The 12,182-nt window shown below is 43.5% G+C and overlaps 1 protein-coding gene across 1 annotated transcript in view; it reads right to left on the bottom strand.

Moving 5' to 3' along the window:
- Ehbp1 (EH domain binding protein 1) overlaps nt 1–3,002 on the bottom strand; it is a 334,331-nt gene extending 331,329 nt beyond the window's left edge. Inside the window, exon 1 of the mRNA XM_037208953.1 lies at nt 2,819–3,002. The gene's annotated coding sequence lies outside the window, so the exon portion shown is untranslated. The remainder of the gene's footprint in view (nt 1–2,818) is intronic.
- Between the last annotated feature and the right edge of the window lie 9,180 nt (nt 3,003–12,182).

Raw genomic sequence — 12,182 nt, 5'->3', positions numbered from 1 at the left:
AAAAACAATAGCTACTATAGGTTGCTAACCACATAGCCTGATAGGATCACAGCTGGCATGGGCTACTACTCTTCAGTTACAGAGTAAATCAATTAAGGAAACAGCCATTGACCATTTTCAAAATGTGAATTCTGAAATGTGAATTCTATGGCAACTCAGATAGCAAATCTTTCCCAGCGTAACGTGTAGCAGCAAAACTATGTCTTCAGTGGTATCCTACTATTCACCTCAGTTTACTTTAGTACAACTATTACTTCATGAATGGGACACATTCAATGATTAATCATGGTGTAATGCCTATGGTAAAATATGGTTAAACTGTATTTTAGGAAAGATTTATAACAGTGCTTTTTGAAGTGGGTAGTAGCTCTATTTTAGCCTAGTTAATTTAAGGAGTTTCAATTACTAAGATAAACAATTTCCTCTTGCCTGGAATTCAAACTCAGTCTCAGGTTAAGAAGTACCCTCTCCATGGGTTCATGCTTTGAGATCCCCATTTCAAGACACAGAAAAATTTATTTTGTACTTTGATTTTTCCCCCTGTGTTCTGTTTTTTCTTTCCCAAAAATGTAAGAACATCATTAGACCGTCCTACAATTTTATATTTCAAGACTCATGACTCCACTATGTTTTCTAACTGGGAGCAGAAAGTGGCCACTGTTGGCATACCCATGAAGAAGCAACATCTGGAACTTTCTGAAGTCTCTCAAGGGCCATGATTTTTCATTTATAGGTACTTTTAAAAAACACTTGCTTAAGGGCACTCTGTAGAGGCAGGCAGATTACAAAGAGTTTATACTTTTCCAGCCCTGGGGTTCATGGTTAGTAAGGGACACTAGATTTCAGCCCTCATCTGTACCTGGAAGGGTATTTTCAGCATTTGCAAATGGGACAACTGTGTAGACCAGGGAGCAGATTCCCTTCAGCTGACCCTTTGCTATCCATGCCTGAGGCCACAGAAATGATACCCCAGACATCATTACTTCATGATCAAACATCTCTCCTGCTTCTGCCTCCCAGGCATTGTTCAAATTTTCACTCTCTTCTTGTCTCTTTAGTTCTTTTCAGGTCACTGAAATGAATCAAGTGCTACATCTCTGCTCAAAGATTTTCTAACTTTTTTTGACTGAGGCTCACCTAGCAGGGATGAAGGGCTTCAAGATCCATCTCCCTCGGCCCTTTCTGCTTTACAAAGAATTGCCAGATAGCAATAAACTGTTGCACAAAACAATTTGTGGACACCATGACATCTGCCTGGGTACTACTGGTATGGGTGGTCCTGTGTAAACTATAATCTGAGTTTGTTTGAAAGTATTGCCTTAGAAAATTGATAAGCCATAAATTGTGTTGATTTACAATGTATTGGCATCACTTTCCTACCATGGGGTTACCCAAATAGTCTATTTCAAACCAAATATAGATGATGGTGGAAACAGGTGAAGTATAACTGATGATGAATTATCAGGAATAAGAGCCACTGCCAAGTACAATGAACTCAGAATACACTGATGCCAAGAACACCGCAAACTTCCCCAGAGCTGAGGCTGCTGCAACCACATAGTTTTTAACAGAAATTTCATCAAGTGTTGCCTATCATGCAGGCAAATTCTGTTAGGTTCACACTAAACTCTAGTTATTTGCTAAAATTTTATTTCTCAATACCAAATACTACTTACTCTTAGCAATTAGTAAGTACCTTTCAATGACAAAGCACACACACACACACACACACACACACACACACACACACACACACAATGATATCATGAGCCATTTGCTGTAAACAGATGTTTTCTGTCCCAACCACTTGGTCCCAAATAATCAACTCAGAGGTTGAATATGAATGATAAATGCTCGGCCAATAGCTCAGGCATATTACTAACTAGCTCTTATGTGATGATATTGTGTTCCCCAAAATATTGTGCACCCTAATAAACTTATCTGGAGTCAGAAAACAGAACAGCCACTAGATATAGAGGCCAGAAAATGCTGGCACACATGCCTTTAATCCTATCACTTGGGAGGCAGACATCCATCCAGATCTCTGTGAGTTTAAAGCCACACTGGAAACAACCAGGCATGGTGACTCACACCTTTAATCCCAGGAAATGAGCCTTTAATCCCAGGAAATGATGGCAGAAAGCAGAAAGGTATATAAAACCTTGAACTAGAGCTGGTTAAGCTTTCAGGCTTTCGAGTAGCAGTTCAGCTGAGATTAATTCTGGATGAGGATTCAGAGGCTTCCTGTCTGAGGAAACAAGATCAGCTGAGGAAATGGGGAGGCGAGACTGTGGCTTGTTCTGCTTCTCTGATCTTCCAGCATTCACCCCAATAATTGGCCTTAGGTTTATTTTTATTAATAAGACCCTTTAAGATCCTGCTGCACTCTTATATTTTAAGTTAACGGATATTCCTTATTTATACTCTGCCACTTGGCAGTACCTTTAATAATATGGCACATTCATCTCCTGCTCTCTCTGTATCTGACTGGTGACTCCTCACTCTGCCCTTCTCCTTCCCTTCATCCTTAGTTTGGTTGCCTGCCTGGCTACTGGCCAATCAGTGTTTTATTTTATTTTTTATTTTTTATTTTTTTTGGTTTTTTTTTTTCGAGACAGGGTTTCTCTGTGTAGCTTTGTGCCTTTCCTGGAACTCACTTGGTAGCCTAGGCCAATCAGTGTTTTATTAAACCAATTTAAGTGACAAATCTTTGCAGTGTTCAAGAGGATTATTCCACAGCAATTTGCCATTAAGATTCAAAGAAAAGACTTATTTTGAGACCAGTCTATAAAACAATGGAAGGATACACATGGCCTACCTGTTTGCTGTGGTTGAAATAACTAGTTGGATAGTTGGCTTGTCTTTTTGATGCAGTTTCTTAAGGTGCTGGTTGATGTTCCCCTTTATCCTCTGACACTGTGAGGCATACTGACCTAGACCCTAGCCAGCAATCCAGGACAGCCTGGCCTGACCTCCCAAAGCCCCAGTCTCTCACTGGAGTTCCTCTCTGGGAGAAAGGGTCAGATGTTACCCTCTGACTGGACAGATGGCTGGGGCCACCCTGCAGTGTCTGTGATGCCATAATGGGAAGACTTGGGAGAGTCATCCTGGAGGGAAATCAGGAGACCTAGTCACGGGCCACCTCTGACTTGGGAACTGTGTGACAGTGGGTAAGTTACCTCACTTCTCAGTTCAGATTCCTACTTAACAAAACAGAAACAGCAACGACCTGAAGCCTTCCTTGGGTCTCTTGTGAAGATCGAATGAGATCGTGTAAGTAGAAAAGCACTGTGAAATATAAATTCACTATGAAAGTTACACATTTGTGCTGTGCTTGCAAACATCTGGACTGTCCTATGTACCAAGTTTAACTGGTAATAGCATTTCTATAATGTGTGTAGACAGTGTTCTGTCCATACTGCCAATGAAGGTCAGACGCAAAGACACACAGGCCCGAGAGTCAAGATGACTTTATGATCCTTCTTTGTTTTTCCTTTTCGTGATGGAGAATAGGGCGTGTTACAGATTGAGTCCAAGCATCAGAAGTGAAGGAGGCTTCTTCTGGTTATTTTCTTTTGTTTCTTTCTTTTCCATCCCACTGGAGTTTAGGACTCTTGGAAGACAGCGGCTGAAGAATGATAGGAATTCTTCCCCCACCCAGTTGGGAATGTGTCTTGCTTGGGGCTCTTGGCAGGAATGTGAGGACTGCCTGATAAGGCCCTGCTTGTGGAGCCGCAGAACCTGGGATTGCACACGGCTGCATGGGCATTGGTGTCGGGTGCAGCCTCCTCTCAACTCAGACCCTTCTCAACATCCCTCCGAGGCTGCGCTTACCAGACTAACCTCTACAGTCAGTAAGTGAAGACACGGCTCAGCCAGATGTTTCAAACAAAACACATCTGGATGTCTTTAGGGGAAAGCACATGGTCACATAGTGCCGCTCTGGTTGGCGGCACAAACCCGAGAGAGCAGGTCTGAAAAAATGAGGCAGACTAAAGTCTCACGCACTAGCCAACTTTATTCAGAGCATCAGACAATTTATACTCTGAGGGTTAAGAAGAGTCACCTGAGTAAAGTATGCACTCACAAGGACAAGCTGCATGTGGCCAAACACGTTTTTTTTCTTAGAGGTGTATGAATAACAACAGCTGAGATAAACTCACTCCTATCTGCTACACCTGGGAGGATCACGGGAACACATTCCAAGGACGGTTCTGTGTTTTGAAGAAACTGAGGTCACAAGACCTTGGACCTTGTTTTCTTGGCGTGCTCTCAGAAGCACTCAGATTCTCTTCGTATGAATCCATTCTTGGACAGTCATGGTACGGCTGAGCCACTGTTAGATCTCAGACCTTTGGATAAATGACTGAGGTGCCTATTTAACATCAGAACAGACCTGGCCACCAAGTTCTCCCAGCATCCCCCGGTCTCTACCTGTTAAGGGGTATGGCTGGCATACTCTGCCCTCTGCCCCGAACTCTCCAGAGGATCTGCCCTGTATAATCCAGACATTTTGGCTACCCGGCCCCCCGTTTGGTTCCTTTTGCCCTCTCGGCTGCTGCACCCGGTTTCCCTCTCTCCCCTCCGCCTTCCCCTCTCCCCTTTCCTCACGTGGATCAGAGCCGTGTCCACTCTGGACTCTCCCAGAAGTCCCTGCCTCTGGCTATGCTCTCCCTTTTATCTACAGTAAACTCTCTCCTCCCCATACCTAGGGGATCATTCATGTTCTTTCCTTTTTATTTCTTGTTTTTCATTCAGCCACCAAAGGCACCAATTAGGACCCAGATACCCACCCCCAGGCTCAACTGTTAAGGACTGTGCTCCTAGGTTATAACTGCTGAAATGTGACGGAAGAGAGGTCACTGGGAAGTGACCCTTGGACAGGATCTGGGAGCTGTTTTATCTTCTCTCTTTGACTTTCCAGCCACCATAATTTGAGAGCTTCTTCCTCCACACACTCCTGGACAGCTTTATCATAGACTCAGAACTCTAAACCTGTAAGCCAGAACAAACTTGCCCTCCTTTTAAGTTGATTATCTCACCTGTTTTGTTACAGTAACAGAAAGCTGACTGATACAAAAGGCATTCTTTGAAATCAGCACAGTTGTGAGCTTGGACACAGGCTCTGCCATTTACCAATCAGCTGCATGAGTTTGGTTAGATAGTCTGTGACCTTGTGAGTTTTCATCTATAAAACAGAAATAATAATAGCACCCACTTCTAATGGTTGTGGGATGATAAAATTATATATATAACACTTTTATGATTTGTTTATTTTTGTTTTATGTACATTGGTGTTTTGTCTGCAGGTATGTCTGTGAGAGGGTGTGGAATCCTCTGGAGTTGGAGTTACAGTTGTGAGCTGCCATGTGGATGCTGGGAATCGAACCTAGGACCTTTAGAGGAGCAGCCAGTGCTCTTAACCACTGAGCCATCTCTCCAGCCCCCCGAAAAACCTACTTTGATATGACTGGGTTTTAAATGACCTCCGTATCCAACATAAATGTCAAGTATTACAGTATGCAATGAAGTCACACCAGAACTAGAGCAGGGAGGTCTCATAGGTCGTAGGTGGGGGTGATGACATGTCTGTCACTGGCTTGACATACTTAGGTTTGTGCCCCAAGTATGTTAAAAAGCTGAGGCTTAGGTGGGGACGTAGGTGGTTGGCGGAGTCGGGAGAAAGTTGCAATAGTCGCCAAGAATTTGGAATTGGGCTTTTTGGCACTTTTCCTTTGTTCAGAGACTCTCTGAGTGGGTGGGGTTTGGAAAGAGAGACGGGATGGAACTTTCCACCACGCACGGGTGATCTGGAGGCTCCACCCGAACTGTTACTTCTTAACTGGGGACCAAGTATTCAAACACATGAGCCTCTGAGGGCCGTTCTCATTCAAACCACCACAGAGGTAAAGAGGTAAGCTCAAAGGCTTCAGGAATTATATTGCCCTTGAGGGGCCAGGCTTCCAGTCTGATCAACACCCGAGTCTCAAACGTTACCTGACTTAGAGAAGGTCTCTATGCCCTGGACCTCTATCTGGTATTTCCTTGACATCTTGCTTTTCTTCTGCTAGCTCTCCTGGGAGAAAGGTTGGAGAAATCTGTCTCCAGCCATCTTTATCCTCATCTTATTCAGATCGAAAATCCTGACTCTTCATCTGGCATTTCTGAAGCACCAATGTTTCTCATTTCCATATGCCTCACACTTGGATTTTTACAATGAGATTTTTTTCAGTTCCATTGATTTACTTTTGCATTTTTAGCTTTCTCCAAGTACAGTGGGGTTGAAGATACAACTCTAATCTGTCTCCTCGGTTTTCAGAATAACAGCCATGGATTCTAGACATGGAGATCTGTGTCCATTTAGAAAAAAAATTATCTTTTAACCAATTACCTTAATGCATCCAGTCATATAATAAGTCATATAATAATTATTATTTGTCATCTACTTCATACGTCATGAATCTCAGAAATTTTGTCCTTTACTGTTAGTAAGGATGCACTATTTTATTGGGGATAAAAAAAACATTTAAAATGATTGTTTTGTTGACCTACAATTTCTAAAGGCGTGCTTAGGTCATAGCCTAAAGCAAGCTGGGACCATAGACATTTGAGGGGTCAGGGAGAATAGTAAGGGAGGGCTAGAAAAAGGCCTGTGTGAGGGGTGAAGGGTGGGGTGAGAAGGGACTTTCTTGCAAGAGACTCTGGACTTGGGGCAAAGGACTAAGGCAGAGTTTAAAGGATATCAGTCATCTGTGTATGGTGTAGCCTGTGCCAGAACCAAGCAGGGGATGTTGCAAAGCGTTATTAGATAGGAAATTTGGTCTATGGTAGACACTACTGCTAACTAGTACTCAATTGTTTTCTTGATGACCATTATTCTTGCTTTACTTAGTTAAGCAGAATCTTATGACTTATTTGGGCCAAGGAAATACAAATGAAAAATCATGTATTATTTCTGGACAATGGCAGTGAAAAGCTCTTTCTCAATTCTCTTTACATGAAATATTTCTTTTGTCTTCTATTGTGTAGAATGTAGTTCCACCCTCTAACTACTCAAGGGTAAACATATTGAGGGGGTGGAGCCCCCAGATAAAAGTAAGCTGAGTAACCAGATGGAAGACTATAGTCTAATACCAACATTTCTGGGAAGGCTCCATGCAGATTTATCATCCTTCTTACACATTCCCAGCTTTATCCAAACATTGCTGACTATATTATATTACTTCTATTTATGAATCTCTCCCTGTGAGAGTATAAAGCTAACTGGGTCAATACCTATTAGACACGTACTGGATGCTCACTTGTAGGAAATGATGAGGTAATGTGACTCAGAAAGGATGAGGGCACTCAGTGCTCATCCTTGGACACAAGACAATCATGGACTGGGATACAGACTGGAAAATTCGACTTCAGAGCTTCTCCTCTTTGGCAGACCTCCACACACAGTGGGGTTGGGGTTCTGACCTCTAACTTCATAGTAGGCTCAACAAATGGTGGGCCTAAGGCAGGAATTTAGCTTTATGTACTAGTCAAGGTTGTTTCAGAATTGGATGGAGACCACAAGGAAATAATGCTTTGAGATTCTAGTAAAGCAGAAGCAGAGGGAAGGAGGTAGAACTTGGTATAACCTCATAGTCATTGATATCATTAATACTGTTAATTTTCTGACCCGCCTCTTGAAATCCTGCCCCTTGGGGCAGTCCTGTGTCCTGACATAAAAGCCTCATTTTAAGGAAAAACTCCTCCCCCTCCTCTCTCTCTTCCATCCCACCAAGAGGTGTACACACCTATCTTTCTCTCTCTCCTTTCTGTCTTTTCTGTCTCTTTATCTCCTATTATAATAAGTCACTTCTGCATGTGAAAGACCCCCGAAGGTAGTCTTCCCTCTGGAGAGACCCTTGCCCAGAGATCACACCGAGACCATAAGTCAGATGCAAACAGCAAGAGGCTTTATTCAGGAACACAGGTACCCGGGGCAACACAGTCCCTCAAGAGGCTCAAGAGACTGGCGCGCCAACGGGCTGGAGTGGAGGGTTTTTATAGGGTCTGGCAGCAGGAGCACGAGGAGCATGGTTTACAGGGTTCTGATTGGACGATTCAAATGAGGCCAGGTTCAAACTCAGGACAGCTCGTGGTTTTTCCCCCGAGCTCGGCACGCCTGCTGTCTGGCTCCAAGTTGTTTTTCTGACCTTTAGTACCCTTTTCTGGGGCCAGGTGGCCGGCCGTAGACACTCCGTGCTTTTCAGACCTTACTCGAAATGGCGTTAGGCTAAGCTAGTAAGCTGGGGTCTTTCACATGGATGTAGCATCTGTGTGTGAATGACTTTCCATGCACCGCCCCCCCCCCCACTGCATCCGCCCAGCGTGTTTCCCTTGGGGGTCCCCCATACAATAACTCATAACAAATGTTAGCTGTTGTTCTTAGACAGTAGAATAGATAGAACTTTAGTAGTACCCTCAGGGACCATTCTAAAGACCCCAGTCCACCTCCTTTACCACGACTCGAAACAACAGCATTAAATAGGCCACAAAATGACATGTCTTTCCAACTTAAGGACTGAAGCCAGAAAGCCCAGAATCACCTTGTTGAGTCACACAGATGACTGAGAATATGCATGTCAGATAACTGTCAATTTTCACTTTCTACACATGCTGATGTGTGGATTTAGAGTAAGCAAATCTGCAGATATGGAATTCACAAATAATAAAAAGCAACTCTAGTTCTAAGTTATTAAGTACCTACCAGGTAGCATTGAACTACATGATTTATAGATATGCAAATTAATCAAGTTTTCATGCTCTAAGTGAGATGACTAAGAGTTGATACAATGGGCATATCCTTGGAGTCACAGGGTGTATGAAAAAGGTCGCGGTCATGTAGTCTGCATGTTGAGCTTCTACATACACGACAGGGACTGGAAACTTACAAGAGGCTCAGTGTCCGTTCCTCTTAGAAGCTTCAAACACAGTAGTCTCCGTTCTTATAGAAAGCCAAGGCTTCATTGCACACTCTGCAACAGGGTACTGACTGATTCTGCTTAAAAACTCACTAGATCGCATACCAAGTTCTAGAGAATAATCCCTATGAGAAAGCATACCTGGAAATGAATAGTACAACCATCAGCTCCTGAATCTGCCTAGGCAGCATCACACAAAGCCAGACACAGTCATGTAAGCAAAGTCAGAGGCACACATGTGTTGCACGGATCCTAAATGGTCTTATAATAATAACCCGGAGACAGATATTGGGGTAAGTGCTGAAAGATCAGAGAGACAAAGGAACAAGCCACAGCCACCTCTCACCTCGCCAGCTCCACGAATCCTCAGACTGAATGCCTCTGAGTCCTCAGGCAAAAGGGATTCTAGTTCCTATCTCTTCATGCCTTGTATACCTTTCTCTGCCCAGCCATTTCACTTCCTTCCTGGTGCTGGGATCAATGGTGTGTGTGCTTCCCAAATACTAGTAGCAAAGGCATGAGATCTTAAGTATTGGGATTAAAGGTGTGTGACTCCCAAGTACTGGGATTAAAGGTGTGTGCCACCACTGCCTGGCTCTGTTTCTGTCCTAGACTGAATCAATCCCATGTAATTCGTGGTTGCTTTGAACTCACAGAGATCCAGGTGGATCTCTGCCTCCTGAATGCTGGGATTAAAGGTGTGTGCTATTACTGCCTGGCCTCTATGTTTAATCTAGTGGCTTGCTCTGTCCTCTGATCCTCAGGCAAGCTTTATTTGATACATAATATATCACCACACATATTTCTTTCAGAGCAATGGTTGGCTGAATGGAAAGCCAAGAAGAGAACAAGCTCTAGACTTAATGTTTGTATTCTTCCTGTTATAGTGGAGGTGATGCTTTTGTGTGTGTGTATTAATTATACATAGTAATGTGTTTCATATGACATTTTGACACATGTATATATTTTTTATAATATTAGCCCTCAGGACTCCCTTTTGCTCCTTGCCACTATAACCGATCCTTTTCCTCTTATTAATTAGTCCCCTTCCTACTTCTTTGTGTGTACCCATTTTTTTTTTTTAATTAGGTTTTCTTAGAGGATCCTGGGTGAGGGGTTGTTTGCAGAGTGTAGGTTTCTTACCAGTGTCTACACACTGAAGAAAATGTCTGTCTCTCCCTGAGGGAGTTCCACTCTTGATTTCATATCAGTTGTGATTACTAGCATAGGGCCTGGCTAAGATTGGGCCTGTCAGTCCTGCCGTAGGTTAGGGAAAGCACGAGGCTCCGCCCCTTCATGCGGAATTGCAAGCAGATAACAGAAGCTAAAAGGGAGGGGCTTGTGAGGCCCCACCCCTCCCTGAGTAGCTGGAGAAGAGGCCTTTGATTAGACCATGAGACTGAAGCTATCATGAATGAGACTGAGACCCCGTACTCAGCAAAAGGCACTATCTATGAATGAGAAAGTTTGCCAGAAACTAAACTGGTTGGCACCTTGGTCTTGGGTTTCTCAGCCTCCAGAACTGTAAGAAATAAAAGTTCTATTGTTTACAAACCGCTTGGTTAATGGCACTCTGTTATAGCGCCCTGTTTATAACACCCATAAAGTGCGTTCAAAAGGGTTACCCCATCCAGTCTGCTGTGTACAGTCATGCTACAGAGGCTTGCTTCCCAGACAGGACACTCAGTCCCAGATCATGTGCTGCTCGTCTCCCCCCCAGCCTTATTCTTCTCATCCGAGCGGCGTTTTCTTCCCCACTCAACTCTCCTCTTGTGGGCTGAGACCGGTTCAGTTCCCATGTCTCCTAACCATTTAAACACCGCACCCCCTGTGACTTCTTTGTAAGTAGAAACTTAATATAAACAGAACCCCCTCTAGAAGTTATCATTTTGTACTATGAAGCACTAGGTCATATATTTAATTCAAGAGGCCCTAAAGTATGGGGCACAGATGATCTGAAATAATTGTAAAGCATGCAAGGCAGGCCTCGAGGAAGGAGCGGGAGCAAGGTGAGATGATGGAGTCTGGTTATATCAGTGACTTCCTCAATTGTTTCTCACAAGGACTCAAAGGAAAACGCTGGCTGCTGTGAGACATGAGCTTTCAAAAGTGCTGTAGAAAACTTTTAGCACTGCTTAATGCTTATAGCACTTAGCCAGCAACAAAAAGACACACGTGCTCCTCTCACCTGAAATCCTGAATTAAAGTAAGTAAGCTCAGAGTGACAGCCAAGCTTCGTTGTCCTATGCCTCGGGGAGAAATTGGAAGGGGTTCCACAGAGACGAGGAGTTGAATTATTAGATTCATAAAAAGTCACAATTAAAAGAACACAGCACCTAACACAAGCCAACAGAACTTGTCACAAAACTTTATGTAGATGGGTTTTTGTATCAATCTTCAGTGTTCTGGCCTAAAGTTTGTGAAATGGACCTTTTTCAGAACTTAGAACTCAAATATGTATTATAAAAACCCTACAACGTGGGGCTGGAGAGATAGCTCTGGTATAGCAAGAGAAGCCCTTACCTCACATGCAGGGGACTTGGATTGGTTCCCAGCACCACATGGCAGGGGGTGCCCAAAACCACCTAGAACTCCAGCTCCAGGGGATCAAAAAACCTATTTTGGGCTTCCATGGGCATCTGCACCCACATAGTACACATACTTACATGTACACACACACACACACACACACACACACACACACACACACACTAAAAATCTCTTTGATCAAAAATGCTACTGCATTTTATAGCCCTTGCTTCCCACAGCTTTTTCTGACATTAGACCATGGAGGAAGAAGACAGCAAGGCATTTGAATGGCAGCTTTTGGAATACGACCAAAAACCGTGAGGAAACTGTAAGCAGAAGATTCTCCTTGTTTTAGCACTTGGGATAAAAAAATTTTAAAAATTGATTGAAATTAGCCACAATACCAAACCCTTAAAGCACAAGGCTTTGGAGTAAGGCCAATGGCCCAAATGCAGCCAGCGTTTTGGTGACTTTACCATGTCCCTGCTGTGTACACCATAGCAGACAAATTAATTATTCCCAGATGCTGGGGATGAAGAATGTTGCTGGAGTGTTTTGCTTCTCAGACTCCTCGGTGTAAACACACACTTACAGAACTGTGTTCCCTTTTTTGGCTCCCAACATGCAAGTAATTATACACTGTGTAGGGTAATGTTGGATGGGCCCTTCTCTGAATACCAAGCAAGTTCTGGGTTC

This window comes from Peromyscus leucopus, chromosome 10, assembly GCF_004664715.2.
Source record: "Peromyscus leucopus breed LL Stock chromosome 10, UCI_PerLeu_2.1, whole genome shotgun sequence".
Taxonomy (NCBI): domain Eukaryota; kingdom Metazoa; phylum Chordata; class Mammalia; order Rodentia; family Cricetidae; genus Peromyscus; species Peromyscus leucopus.
The sequence above is the reverse complement of the archived record's forward strand: the minus strand, read 5'-3'. Positions and strand labels throughout refer to the sequence as shown.